A 13,083-nucleotide genomic window follows, 5' to 3' on the forward strand; every position below is an offset into this window, starting at 1 on the left:
GTTTGTAGTGTCTATTTATCATATAGGTACCTAGGAAGTTGCCATTCTTCTACCAAGTCTGATATGATCACTACTGATTGATTTGTGTTGGTTCGCCAGAGTTTTTGGCAGCATTCTTTCCTAATCCCACATGGAGATTAAACCTGGAACCTTCTGCATGCAAAACATGGGACCTAACTTTGAGCTTCCTCCCTAGAACTGCTTCTGTCATCTAGTCAAGCAAATGATATGCCATTTATTTCCTGGCATATAGAAAAACCCAGGATTTGTGGTTCCTGACTTTGCCTACAGCAAAAGGGTTGGTAACCTTTGCCCCTCTAGTTGTTTTGGACCACAGCTCCCACGGTCCCTTACCATTGGCCATGTTAAGTGGGGCTTTGGGACTTGCAACTTAAAACAACTGGGAGGGGAGAGTTCCTCCTGCCATCACTTCTGTCCAATCAGATTCTTCACATTTTCCCCCCTTGGGTTTGGCCAATATGTGTCTACCGTTAAGTTGTGCACACCAGCAAGACAAATCTCAGAAGCCCTCCTGGAGTTGGCAGCCTGGCAATTTTGAGCCACATGTGTATGAAATGATTAATAGCCATGGGATTTGTGGAGGAGAGTGTGAGCAGAAGTTGGTACAATGTTTTGATGTATGTCATACAGCATGGAGGAACAAGCCTGCCCTTTGGGAAATCTAAGCTGCAGAGGTGTGTGTGAGGGTGGAACTGGAGGGAATTGAAATGGGTCTTGCTATTCTGCAACTTGGTTAGAAAAAAAGAAAAGATATTCTGATGAGTTACTCAGACAGGCTAGTCTCCCAAGTAATTTCATGCTCCAGTCTTCACAATGGCACACCATTTCTGACTTATTTTCCATGGTATATTTGAGAGCATCAGTACCAGGTTCTTCTTTATTGGTATGAAAAACAATTGGAGGAAAGAAACTCTAGCTGAACACACTAAAGGAGAACATGCCTACATATGGTAAGAGTGTTATTTCCTTGCTCATGGTGTTTGGGAAAAGCCTCTTCCTGAACAGAACTATAGAGGTGTTTTGGACTAAAGTCTTGTGCACAGGTACCTTGGAGAAAGCCTCAGTGAATATTATAGGACAGGAGCTGGTTAAGTGTACATAACTCTCCACGCACTGATGGACTGCATCTTCCAGCATTTCCCATCACTGGATATCTTGCTGTGTCTGTCTGCTGAGAGTTGCAGTCCAGGGTCCACTTTGCCCATCCATGTTATAGAAGTCATTCTTTTCAGTAAAGACTGAGCAAAAGTTTTAATTGTATTTTATCTTCCTGTGGTTGCTTAAAACCATGAAAGGAGGGGATCTTGGCCTAACAGGGCTTGGGTTTGTTGTTGGGTGCATCCAAATCATATATTTGATGGGTTGTCACACAGAGAGCAAATGTGTTATCTATTGCTCTGGATAGGCTCTAAACCTACTGGTGACAAAACATGGAGAAAAACTTCTGAAGGTACAAATGATTTGACAATGGTGAACTATCCTTCTCTGGAAGGTTTAAAACACCACGCTGTCAAGCAGACTTTAAAACACCAAGCTATCAAGAAGACTCTAGCAAAGTATATCTTCCCACTGCAGGTAGTCAGCTGAAATAGTGGTTTTCAGTATTTTATTTCCAGGGCCATGATCCTGCATCAAAGGGGGAAAGCATAATATTCTGCTCCTGCAGTTTCATGGGCTTAGTTGTAAAACCCTTCGAAGGGACCCTGCAGTTGCTGCTTACTGGTGGGGAGGCGAGGGAAGGGGAAGCAACTCAGATAATGAGGAAGCAATGGGTATCAGGTTGGGGAAGAAATGAGGGTGCACTCACAGATGGAGTGCATCTTCTCCCTATCCTCTGTGGAGCCTAGAGAAGTTGCATCTTCAGAATTATTTACACTGTGAAAATAACCCTGGATGAATCTGAGTTGAATCTCCATTGTTCACATGCATCTTGAATGCACCTGATTATGGTTTTTTTTTTTTTGGGGGGGGGGCTGCCAAACCCCCACTTAATCTGGGATAATGGAGATTGGGTTTCCCCCAAGTCTTTTAAATAGATCCACATTGTTGGTAGTGTAAAGAACCAATGTGAATAGACCTGAATAGACCTGGGATAAAATGCTGCATGCCTTGAACGTATTCCAAATGTATGTGTGAGCAGCTGAACTCACAGAGATGCGCATTCATGCAGCTCCATAGTGGGAATAATTAACCTGGAATATGTGACTGAGATGATTTGCATAATCGTGCTTAAAAAAAGATGTCTGAATGACCCCTTCATTGTCTGAAATGCATCCCCTTGTCCTATCTCATGAGTAAGTGACATGACATCAGCAAATGCCACTCCTGCTGCTTGATAATTGCTGAGAGAGTGTTTTGGATGGAGTGGAAAAGGCTAGAGAATTGTGCCCTGTGCCCCATTCCGAAGAAACATACATGCATATAAGCTACACTTACACATGTATATCAATAACAAGTTGCTATGCCAGAAGTTATGGACTTCAGTTCCCAGAATACCTGACTATTGGCTTTTGAGAGCCAAAGGATGAATGTTTGAGAATCAGTGGCTACATGATCTTTGAAGTCATTTCCAACTCTATTATTCTACGGAAGAAGCCATTTTGTGTTTTATCCCATTTCTGTTTCTCATAGTCTCACTACAGTGAATACTGTGGATATGCTGATGTGCCCCAGAACTGTATTTAACTTCCTCCACCATATAAAGCTGAATGTCTACAGTTGTATTAAATGCACAGTACTAGTGAGGAAAGAGTTATCTGTATGAGGTTGGATGGCCACATGAAAAAGAGATCAGGCTTCTGTACCTTGAATAGAATTTCTGCAGATGAAGCTTGCATGACAACAATGGCTTCTGAATATCCTTCTAACCTCTTTTTGATGTGTTTCTGAAAGAGGGAATGGAAAGTCTTCTGTGCAATCCCTCTCTCAGATGTCTCCATATAAAGGACTCTTCTTTCCACATTGAGGTAGGGAGTAGAAAAAAGGGAGGTATGGTATGTGGTGTCTATACAGTACATGCATTTGTGTGTGTATACAGCCCCCTGACCAGAGTCTGGAAAAATTACTTTTTGGACTGCAGTTTCCAGGCTCACATACCCTCCAATATTTGACAGATGGAAATTTGGAGACATATGGCCAAGCAACACCAGAGTGTGGTCAAGATGACAAAAGTAATCAGTGAAGAACAACACACAAATTACGAGAGGCTCAAGCAGCTTGTTTTTGCCTGAGCCTGCTGGAAAAGGCAAGATTCTTCCTCCTTTCTGAATTAATTGCATGCAAACTACTTTTCCACTTTGAATTCAGTTTGAAGCAATGGAAATAAGCTAAGTGGGAAAGTGGGAAGAGGGGAACGAATGTGTGACTTTGTAAAAGTAGTGGAAAAGTTGGACAACAGAAGTTTAACTCCAAATCAGAGTAGCTGGAGGGTATGGAATCTTGCAGTAGTTCAAAAGTACCTTTCCCAACATCTGTCCCTGTGCCATCATAGACCTAAAGGGTCAAAGGGGATGGCACCTTTTCCCTAAAGAGTTTCATCCAAAGAGCCCTTTACTGTCAGGACTAACACCAAGGTAATAAAACTGTTATAACTGTTATGTATTTTATTATATTTGTTCCTTCTGAATGTTTGAATGAAGCAGCACAAACCAAGGTAACCTGTCAACTGTTTCTTATCTAAACTTGAACATGGAACATTTGTAGAAATTTGCCTCTAAATCTGCTGTTATGTTAGTGCCTGATGTTATCCTGCCAATGTAAAATAGAGAGAGAGCTTTTAGTCATGGCTTGAAAAAATATTCTGCTTTATGCAAGCTTAGCTTATTTGGTATGTTAAAGATCTTTGGTGATGCCTTTAGTATATTATAGATGGCATCCTTTCAGCTTGGGCAGCTTTTTCCACTCACGGCAATCCTTTGACAAGAAAGGGCTTCTTTGTTACAAAATGACCCCATCTACACAACTATGATATCACGGGTGTGTGTGTGTGTGTGTGTCTTTGTGTATAGGTAATGAAAATCACAGTCTTAGTCTTCATCCCCTGTGATTTTGAGCTTTTCTGTCTCTACTTCTCACAAGTGGTGGTGTGGGGGATAATGTCCTATTCTCTTTCACAGAGATGGATAGGAGAAGAAATAGGTATGTGATTTTGGTATGCTCTCAGATATATCAATAAAGTGGGCAGATAAGTGCACTTGAAAAGGCACCTGATGTCCTCCCAAGGCTGTAAGTAGATCCCCTGATAAGGGATCATCTTACAGTTGCAGATCTTATTGTACAATAGCTTTAGAACAGGGGTATGGTATACCAGAGTTGCTTTATGATTTCTGTAATGGGCTTCCTCCCGCTCCTGCTCCTGAACAGGAGATGGCACCCCTTGGGTTCATGTAGCTGAGCTGCCACTACCCACTGATTTTAATCCCTCTTAATCAGTAACTCAGTGGGGAGTTACTGGGAAACCTGTCTTGTGCTTTTTCCACCTCTGACTTTGCAGAGGCTTTCCCTTCCCTCTCACCTGTGGGAGAATCCTATGTGCATAAGTGTACATCTCTGAGCTAAACGAACGTGAACAAGTGTGAGAAGAAAGGAGATCTTTAAAGTTAAGCTTTAGTCTAAACAGGTGATCTACATAGCAAAAGAGTATCTTATCATGAAGATACTTTCCTTCAGGCAGTTGAAGTTACAAAGTTGTAATAGCCTAGGCCATATTCATTTGAGATTAAAAATAAACTTGATTTCCCTAACACATATAAAAATCTATACATTTCATATTCTGCTCTGAGAATCTAGACCTTCAAGGGCTAGCCTATGGCCAGAACTCTCACAAGGTGTGGCAGGCACCTCAGTCCCAAGTCCCTCTTTGTCCTCTCTCTTGTGCCTCATGGCACCCCAAGGTTTTATACACCTCTCTGGTGAATCAATTTAATGCTTCTTCCCCAAGTTGTCTTTTCATTGGGTAATTGTCTCTCATGATCTCTGTGACTCCTTTATGATGTGAAGTTGAGTCCCAATAAATGAAACTTAAAACCAATGCATCATTAATGCTTTGTATACTTGAAGAGGAGACTATACTCTGCAGTGGTGTTGCCCAGATAATGGAAGAACCATTATATTTCTTGTGAGGATAATAATAGCTAGGATCCTAGAAGGACAGTCTTGGTCCAAGGCTTAGCACAGTGACTACCCATGGTGTCTTATGTATTTTTTAGTCTCCATCCAATCTGTAATATAACAGAGGGGATCAGTGTCCACCAATTGTAGTCTAAGATATGTAAAATTGAAGGCTTTCATGGCCGGCATCCATAGTTTTGGGTTTTTTTTCAGGCTATGTGGTCATGTTCTAGCAGAGTTTCTTTCTGACGTTTCACCACTTCTCTGAAGATGCCAGCCACAGATGCTGGCAAAACGTCAGAAAGAAACTATGCTAGAACATGGCCACATAGCCCGAAAAACCCACAAAAAACTAGAGTCCTGAAGGACCACAGTTGCCCCTTCTGGTCTAATCACTCAATTTGTACTCCATTGCTTTCTGTGTTATCCCCCCAGAGAAGAAAAGTGTTATTGCCCAACCTGGAATTAATGCTATTCATCCAGCATAGATGGATTGATGTTAGGGCAAGGGAGCAATGTTTTCATCTGGCACATGACTGGATACTAGAAGCCTTATCTAACATGATGACAGTTTTAGTTCAGTGACTGAGGTAGCTCCCAAGGTGTTTCATTACCTCTCAAGGGAGAATTCATAGGGGAGACAGATAGCTGCAAAGAAAAGAGCAAACAAATGGAAAAGATTATATATAATTCATTCTAGCAACATAGACTTTAATTTGGTAGGTTGGCAACACTTGATAAAGTATGCCTTGTTAACAGTTTCTTCTGACGAGCCTCATGAAGGTATATTAGATGCAAATATTTTGATGAGAAAAAATTAACCTCCTTATCGCTTTGACTGCTTGGGTGGGAGACCCCAAATGTGATGATCCAAGGATATTGTTAGTAGCTCTACATCAAAGGAAGAGATCTTATGCTTCCTAATAAACTCTACGTCACCATTCTTCACCGTGGTTATCTAAAAGTAATGGAGCCTACAGATGTGAAACTGCATTCTTTTCTATTTACCCCCATATCCCCTTTGTCAGTTGTTTTTCCTGGTTTGACAAGGCCAGATTAAGGTGGTCAGGTTGCTGGAGCAATTTCAAAAACAGGGCAACCTTTGTGAACATGTGATATGATCTGGGAGTGTTGGTCTAGAAAATGAATGAATGAATGAATGTTAAATAAAAATGCAAAGTACAATGAACAGGAGTATAAATTTTTTCATGTGGGAACACATTTTCACACTGACAATCTGATCCCATGAATGTTTATTGAGTTACTCAAGTAACAAAAGGCTGAAGATAATAAGACACTGGGAGATTCAGAAAGTGACCAGGGAAGAAGATGAAACAGCCTATACCTTTTATCTGTCTGATCTTGGAAACTAAGCAGGGTAAGCCCTGGTTAGTACTTGGATGAAAGACTGCCAATAAATACCAGGTGATGTAGGCTATATTTTAGAGAAAGGACTTGGTGAACCACCTCTGAATATTCCTTGCTTAAGGAAAGCCTATGAAATTCATGGGGTTGCCATAAGTTGACAGGCCACTTAAAGGCACAGAAACACATACTGGGGCTCTAGTCTATGAGAAGTCTGGAGCAATTGAACCAGCTGAACCACTGACAATCTGACTTGTGTGCCAAATTTTAGATTACAGCTGTTTGAGGCAGAGATATGTCCTTTTATTTTCTCCAAAGTGCCATGAATGTAGGTGGCATTAAAATAAAATAAAATAAAATAAAATAAAATAAATGTTGATACTGAGATCTATTATTACTGAGTAATCAACTCTAGTCCCGAGAAAGGAGCTTTTTGGGGTTTTGTTGTTAATTGCCTTTGAGCCGATCTTGTCCCATGGTGACTCTGTGGGTGAGACATCTCCAAATTCCCTGTTCTCCACTGTTCTGTTTAGCTCCTGTAAACCCATACCTGTGACCTCCTTAATAGAGTCTAGCATGCGGCCTTCTTCTCTACTTCCTTCCACCTATCCTAGCATTATTGTTTTTTTCCCCAATGAGTCACACTTTCTTATGATGTGTCCAAAGTATGGCAGCCTCAGTTTTGTCATCTTGGCTTCCATAGGGATATCTGGCTAGATCTACTCTATGACCCATTTCTTTGACTTTTTGGCTGTTCACACAACTCTCAGCTCTCTTCTCCAGCAAAATACTCAAATGAATTTATTTTCTTCCTATTTTCTTTTTTAATTGTCCACATCTCACATCTGTACATGGTAATAGGGAATACAATGGCTTCTATGATTCTAACTTTTGTGCTGAGTTGTATATCTTTGAATTTTAGAATATTTTCTACTTCTTTCACAGCTGCCCTCCCCATTTTTAACCTTCTTCTGATTTTCTGGCTGTAATTCCTGTTCCTATTACTGTTTGATCCCAGGTATGAGAATTCTTTTACTATTTTTATTTCTTCATTGTCGAGGTTGAATTTGTCAGGTGTATGTATTTTATCCATATCTTTTCTTTTTCAATATGATCTGGAGTAATATAGAGGCTGATGAGAAGGGATTGCTCTCCCAAATCATTCACTGTCATTACTTGGGGAAGGGGCTGCACAAAACAGTATCCTCTGTAGATGGATGTGTGAGCCAGAAGGTGCAGATTCACTAATGGTCCAGTACAGGTGGGTTGGAAGGAATGGTGAGACGCTGACCCTTTCTGCTCCAGATCATTGCCACGGCAACCACATGGCTGTGACAACGGTCTGTCCCCAAAAGGAGCTACAAAATGCAGCTCCTTTCAGCATCACTGCCAAGGCACCATAGGCGTTTGGCGCATGTTGATGACATGAGTGTGGCGCTGCACCATGTGGACACGGCACTGTACTTGCTTCATCATGGTGGCCACATGTGTCTGGGAGGCTACCATGGTGGCGGTCTCTGTACGAACTAGGGTTCAGGAGCGTGCAGTCGTTGCACGCTCCTGAATCCCTGCCAGGATGCGCTTCCTGCCCTTTTGTACCGGGCCTAACATTTCCCTATGCAGTGGAGTGGTCAGAATCCACTCTGGCTTTTAGTATGAACTTTCAAACAACTAACCAAGGTGCTAAGCCCCTATCCCTCAAAACAGTTCATCACTTTGTATAGCTATTTTAATGGGTGGACTAAAACCTAGAGAGGATTCACTTCCTCAATGACCTGGAAGTCACCAGATGATGCTGCACCTATGCACCAATCAGGTAGCTTGAAATCATCTTCTGCAGACCCATGTGGCTAAGGGTGTGGGGTGGTGGGGGTGGTGGACAGTGCTGACGTGGCAAGAACAGCACCCAAGCTTGCACCAGATCGTGTGGTGCAGAGGTAACACCGGATGGAGCTCAAATCCCACACTATCTTTCAAACAGGAATTGCTAAAGGATTATTTTTTTTTTTGCATGAGCCTTTTAAACAAAACAAAAAGGGCCCCGAGATCACTGAAAAGATAGAGAATGTGTATGTTTCCAGATTCAAAGAGCCACTTTTCAGCACTAAACAGCTTTTAATTGCTGCTCTTCAGGGGACCAAGGGCTAATGCCAACATTATTTCCAATTTGCAATTCTCCCCTCCCTGCACCTTCTCCTTAACCTTTCTGTGTCTGGCATATTAATAATACTTCATGTTATTTTCCTCCCTTCTCTAGGAGCAGATCCATGAGCAATGGGCTCATAAAATTATGGCTCTCCTAGTATCTTTCCTAACACATCTCCTCTCTATCAGTTCCTGTCCCATTGAAGTGGTGTTTCAGTCCTTGTGGAGCTTCTTCCAGATGTTGCTGTCTGACAGTTCTCCTTGGGAGTTTCTGGCAAGGCAGATGTTTGGCTTAATTGCCTGCAGTACTCCCCAGCCCTGTGTAGCTGTAGCTGTTTCAAGTAACCCCTTTTGATTGTTTCACTTTAAAAGGTTCACTTTTGACTTTGACACTTTAAGCAACATTCTTGCAGACAGGCCTCAGTGGGAAAAATATATTTGAGGGATTCGGTCTTAATATGGAAGGGGCTGGCCAGATGTTGTCTTCAGTACTCCCCAGTTTTTAACAGATTTTGCTTCACCACACATCTGTACAATCATGGAGTGAGCAATTTGGAGCCCTTCAGAAGGTGGACTGCAACTCTAATCAGGCAGCAATTAATGATTAGGGATAATTGGAGATGCAATCAAGCAACATCTGGAGACCCCCCAAAAGTCTGGTCTTCATGCTTCCTTCTGATGAAAACCATGCTTAATGCTGACATGTCAGTAGCTCCAAAAATTCACTGTTCTTGTTTTCTGATTAGTTACTCAACCTCCGGGATACTTTGAGGCTGGTATATAGACACTGGCATAGTTATAGCTGGACCTCAGGACCAAAGTCCAAGCCTTTTCAGTCCAGAGGTTGCTCTGCAGTACTGCAGACCATCCAGAGACCCTGGCTAGTAATGGGGGAAAGTGGCTGGTCCATTCCTTGGGCTAACATGGCATGATGGGGGCCACCAAGGCCAACACTTGCATAACATACCTTTCTTTAAAAAGAAAAGTCATGGTGGCCAGCAAGATATTTCATTTTTGACTTTTAAAATAGTATCCTATTCTACACCTGTTCTACAATTCTACTAGGATTTATTCTACCCTAGAATCTTTCCTGGAGTTGATGTAAGGCTAAATGCTTGAGTTCTCTCCACCCCCCTTTGAAGATGGGGACAACATTTGCTCTCCTCCAGTCTGCTGGAATGTCTCCTGTTTCCCAGGAATTCTCAAAGATTATTGACAGTGGTTCTGAGATTACTTCTGCAAATAATTTTAATACTCTTGAATGAAGTTCATCTGCCCTGGAGACAAATTTGTTTAGAGTAGCCAGGTATTCCTGTACTACTTCTTTACTTATCCTGTGCTGCATTTCCCCTACTGTATTATCTGCTCCATTTCCGTCAGGTTGAACAACGTTCTCTTTTTCAGAGAAGACTGAGGCAAAGAAGGTGTTAAGTAATTCTGCCTTTTCTCTGTCCCCTGTTAGCATTTCACTATCTTCTCCATGCAGTGGTCTTATCATTTCCTTGGCGGGATACAAACCGCCACTTTGCGGTGCTTCCCCACCAGCGCCATTTGCTCCGCGCGGGAGCCGCAGCAGCCAAACCGCGCGGCTCCCGCACGGAGCAAAAAAGAAGCTCCATTTCGGAGCTTCTTCTTGCGGCGCACTGATGACGTCGCGAAGCGCCGCTGGCGCTGTAACAGAAATTTCAGGAAACTTAAATTTCTAGGACTGACAGAGCAAGGATTGGCAAGAGGACCTAGTAATTGAAAATCCATAAGTTTATTTCCAATTGTCGACAAAGGAAAACAATGAACTCAGTGGAATTCAAGTTCCAAAAGCTGAGGCCCCGAACAAGACAAAATGGCTCTTTTTATATTATTCAAGACAAAGAAGCTTCTTCAATACACCTGATTGGCTAATTACAATTTAAACATACAGAATTCTTACAATCAGAACAGAAATACATGCATACATTAAAACTGCATCATCACTCCTTACCCCCTCCTGTAGGAATTCAGTGGCTTTCCTCCTAACCTTGCTTCTGAATGTCCTTATCTCAGTAGTTTATGTTATGTCTTTTTACTGGTGCCAGCTTCCATCCAGGTCAAGATGCACTCCTTATTCCTTTGCTCTAGTTTCACTAAACTCCAAGCCTTTATTTCAAAAACCATCTCTCTGGCTGACAAAGGTGACTCCATCTTTCTATAGTTTTTTATTTCAACAAGGAATATTTCCACCACAGCGCATTCGCGACGTCATAGGTGCCGCGACACGTCTGGATGCTATGCATCCAGTACGTGTCGCGGCACCTATGACGTCGCGAATGCGCCAGCGGCGCTTCGCGACGTCATCAGTGCGCCGCAAGAAGAAGCTCCGAAATGGAGCTTCTTTTTTGCTCCGCGCGGGAGCCGCGCGGTTTGGCTGCTGCGGCTCCCGCGCGAAGCAAATGGCGCTGGTGGGGAAGCACCGCAAAGCGGCGGTTTGTATCCCGCCAAGGAAATGATAAGACCACTGCATGGAGAAGATGGTGAAATGCTAACAGGGGACAGAGAAAAGGCAGAATTACTTAACACCTTCTTTGCCTCAGTCTTCTCTGAAAAAGAGAACGTTGTTCAACCTGACGGAAATGGAGCAGATAATACAGTAGGGGAAATGCAGCACAGGATAAGTAAAGAAGTAGTACAGGAATACCTGGCTACTCTAAACAAATTTGTCTCCAGGGCAGATGAACTTCATTCAAGAGTATTAAAATTATTTGCAGAAGTAATTTCATGCTATGCTATGCATCCAGTACGTAAAGATGGCGGCGCCCATGTGGAAGGGGTGCCGCCATCTTGTACGTATTGTATATGTACTAGGGTTAGGGGGGTGCGGAAGCACCGCCCCTTCCTAACCCTAGTACGTATACAATACGTACTATATGGCGGTGTGTATCCCGCCCTTGTTCTTCTTTTTGCTACAGACATAAAAAACCAAAATAACAAACACTAAACAAAGCCTTTTAAATTGTTTTTAATCTCTCCAGCAAGCCTGAGCTTGTTTTGTGCTTTAGCATTTCTGACTTTGGCCCTGTACATACGCTGGCATGGGGGTGGATTCGGGGCATAGCGTCCTGACGACACACACCCCAACTCTGCCCCCCAGAGCACCTGGATGCCGTGTGCCACTCCACATAGTGTGCAGCATCACTGACCTACTCTAGTGCTGTGTCCATACAATGCAGCACTGAAGGAGCATCGTATAGCCATGCTGCCGCAGCTCTCACAACCTTCCAGGGTGCAAAAAGGAGCCATTTTTTGCAGCTTCTTTTCACACCCTGGGAAGGCCAAATTGGGGGTAGCTGGAGGCTGCCCCTTCAGGGCTGTTTGTACAGCCCCCTTCTCTCTACATCTGCTGGTCATTTTTGGGAATTCTTTGGTGATTTCCCCCCTTTTCCATTTCTTGAACATGTTCCGTTTAGCTCAGTTGAAAGTTCTTTAGACATCCATTCCGGTTACTTTAGACATCTTCCATTTTCCCTCCTCATTGGAACTGATTGAAATTGTTCCTTCAATATTTCCCTTTTAAGAAACTCACATTCATCATGAACTCTCTTCTCTTCTAATATTCCTGATCATGGGGTCACACCCAATAGATCCTTAAATTTACTGAAATCAGATTTCTTAAAGTATGGAATGTGTGTTTGACTATATTTTGCTTCTCCTTTCCACTCTATAACAAATTCCAGGAGAACATGGTCACTCCCACCTAAGGATAATGCCATTTCCACTACATTAACCAGGTTCCCCACTGTAGGTTAGGATCAGATCTAATATAGCTGATCCCCTTGTTGCCTCTTCCATCTTCTGGTCAATGAGATTTTCTGTAAGGCAAGTGAGAAATTTGTTGGATCTTAAATTTTTGGCAGAATTTGACTTCCAATTAGTATCAGGATAGGTGACATTCCCCATAACTACTACATCTCTCCTTTCTGAATCTGTTTCAGGAAGGCATAATCCAAATCCCCAGTCTAGCTTGGAGGTCTGTAGTAGACCACTACAATGACATCCCTGTTGTTTCTCTCTCCGTTAACATTTTACCCAGATGCTCTTCCAGGATTTAAGTCATGAATCTTTTCACAGGTGTAAATATCCCTGACATATAATGCTGCTCCTCTTCTCTTACTGTTAGGTCTATTTGTCTGAAATTGGTTATACCCATCTTTTACTACATTCCAATCATGAAACTCAACCTATCAGGTTTCAGTGATGCCTATTATATCATATTTGCTTTGTTGTGTTAAGAGTTCAAGTTCATCTTCTTTATTTCCTATACTCTTGTGCATTAATGTAGAGACATCTAAGACCATGGACCATTCCCCCTGATTGCCTGTTTAAAGTTTTTCCCCCTTCCACTGTTGGGTTCTTGTACTATTTGCCTTGTTCTCTGTATAACAGTCAGATTATTATCTCCAGCACCTGATG

General features: G+C 42.4%; 1 protein-coding gene across 3 annotated transcripts in view; it reads left to right on the forward strand.

Annotated features, from left to right (window-relative positions):
- GRM4 (glutamate metabotropic receptor 4) overlaps positions 1–13,083 on the forward strand; it is a 453,403-nt gene that overhangs the window by 55,896 nt on the left and 384,424 nt on the right. Inside the window, exon 1 of one of the 3 annotated variants that reach the window (XM_089514716.1) lies at positions 7,460–7,513. The exons of the other annotated variants lie outside the window; for them this stretch is intronic. The gene's annotated coding sequence lies outside the window, so the exon portion shown is untranslated. Of the gene's footprint in view, positions 1–7,459; positions 7,514–13,083 lie in introns of those variants that run through there. 3 annotated transcript variants of the gene reach the window in all.

Source organism: Sceloporus occidentalis, unplaced genomic scaffold (assembly GCF_023333645.1).
Source record: "Sceloporus occidentalis isolate IW3139 unplaced genomic scaffold, rSceOcc1.0.p SCAF_3, whole genome shotgun sequence".
Classification (NCBI taxonomy): domain Eukaryota; kingdom Metazoa; phylum Chordata; class Lepidosauria; order Squamata; family Phrynosomatidae; genus Sceloporus; species Sceloporus occidentalis.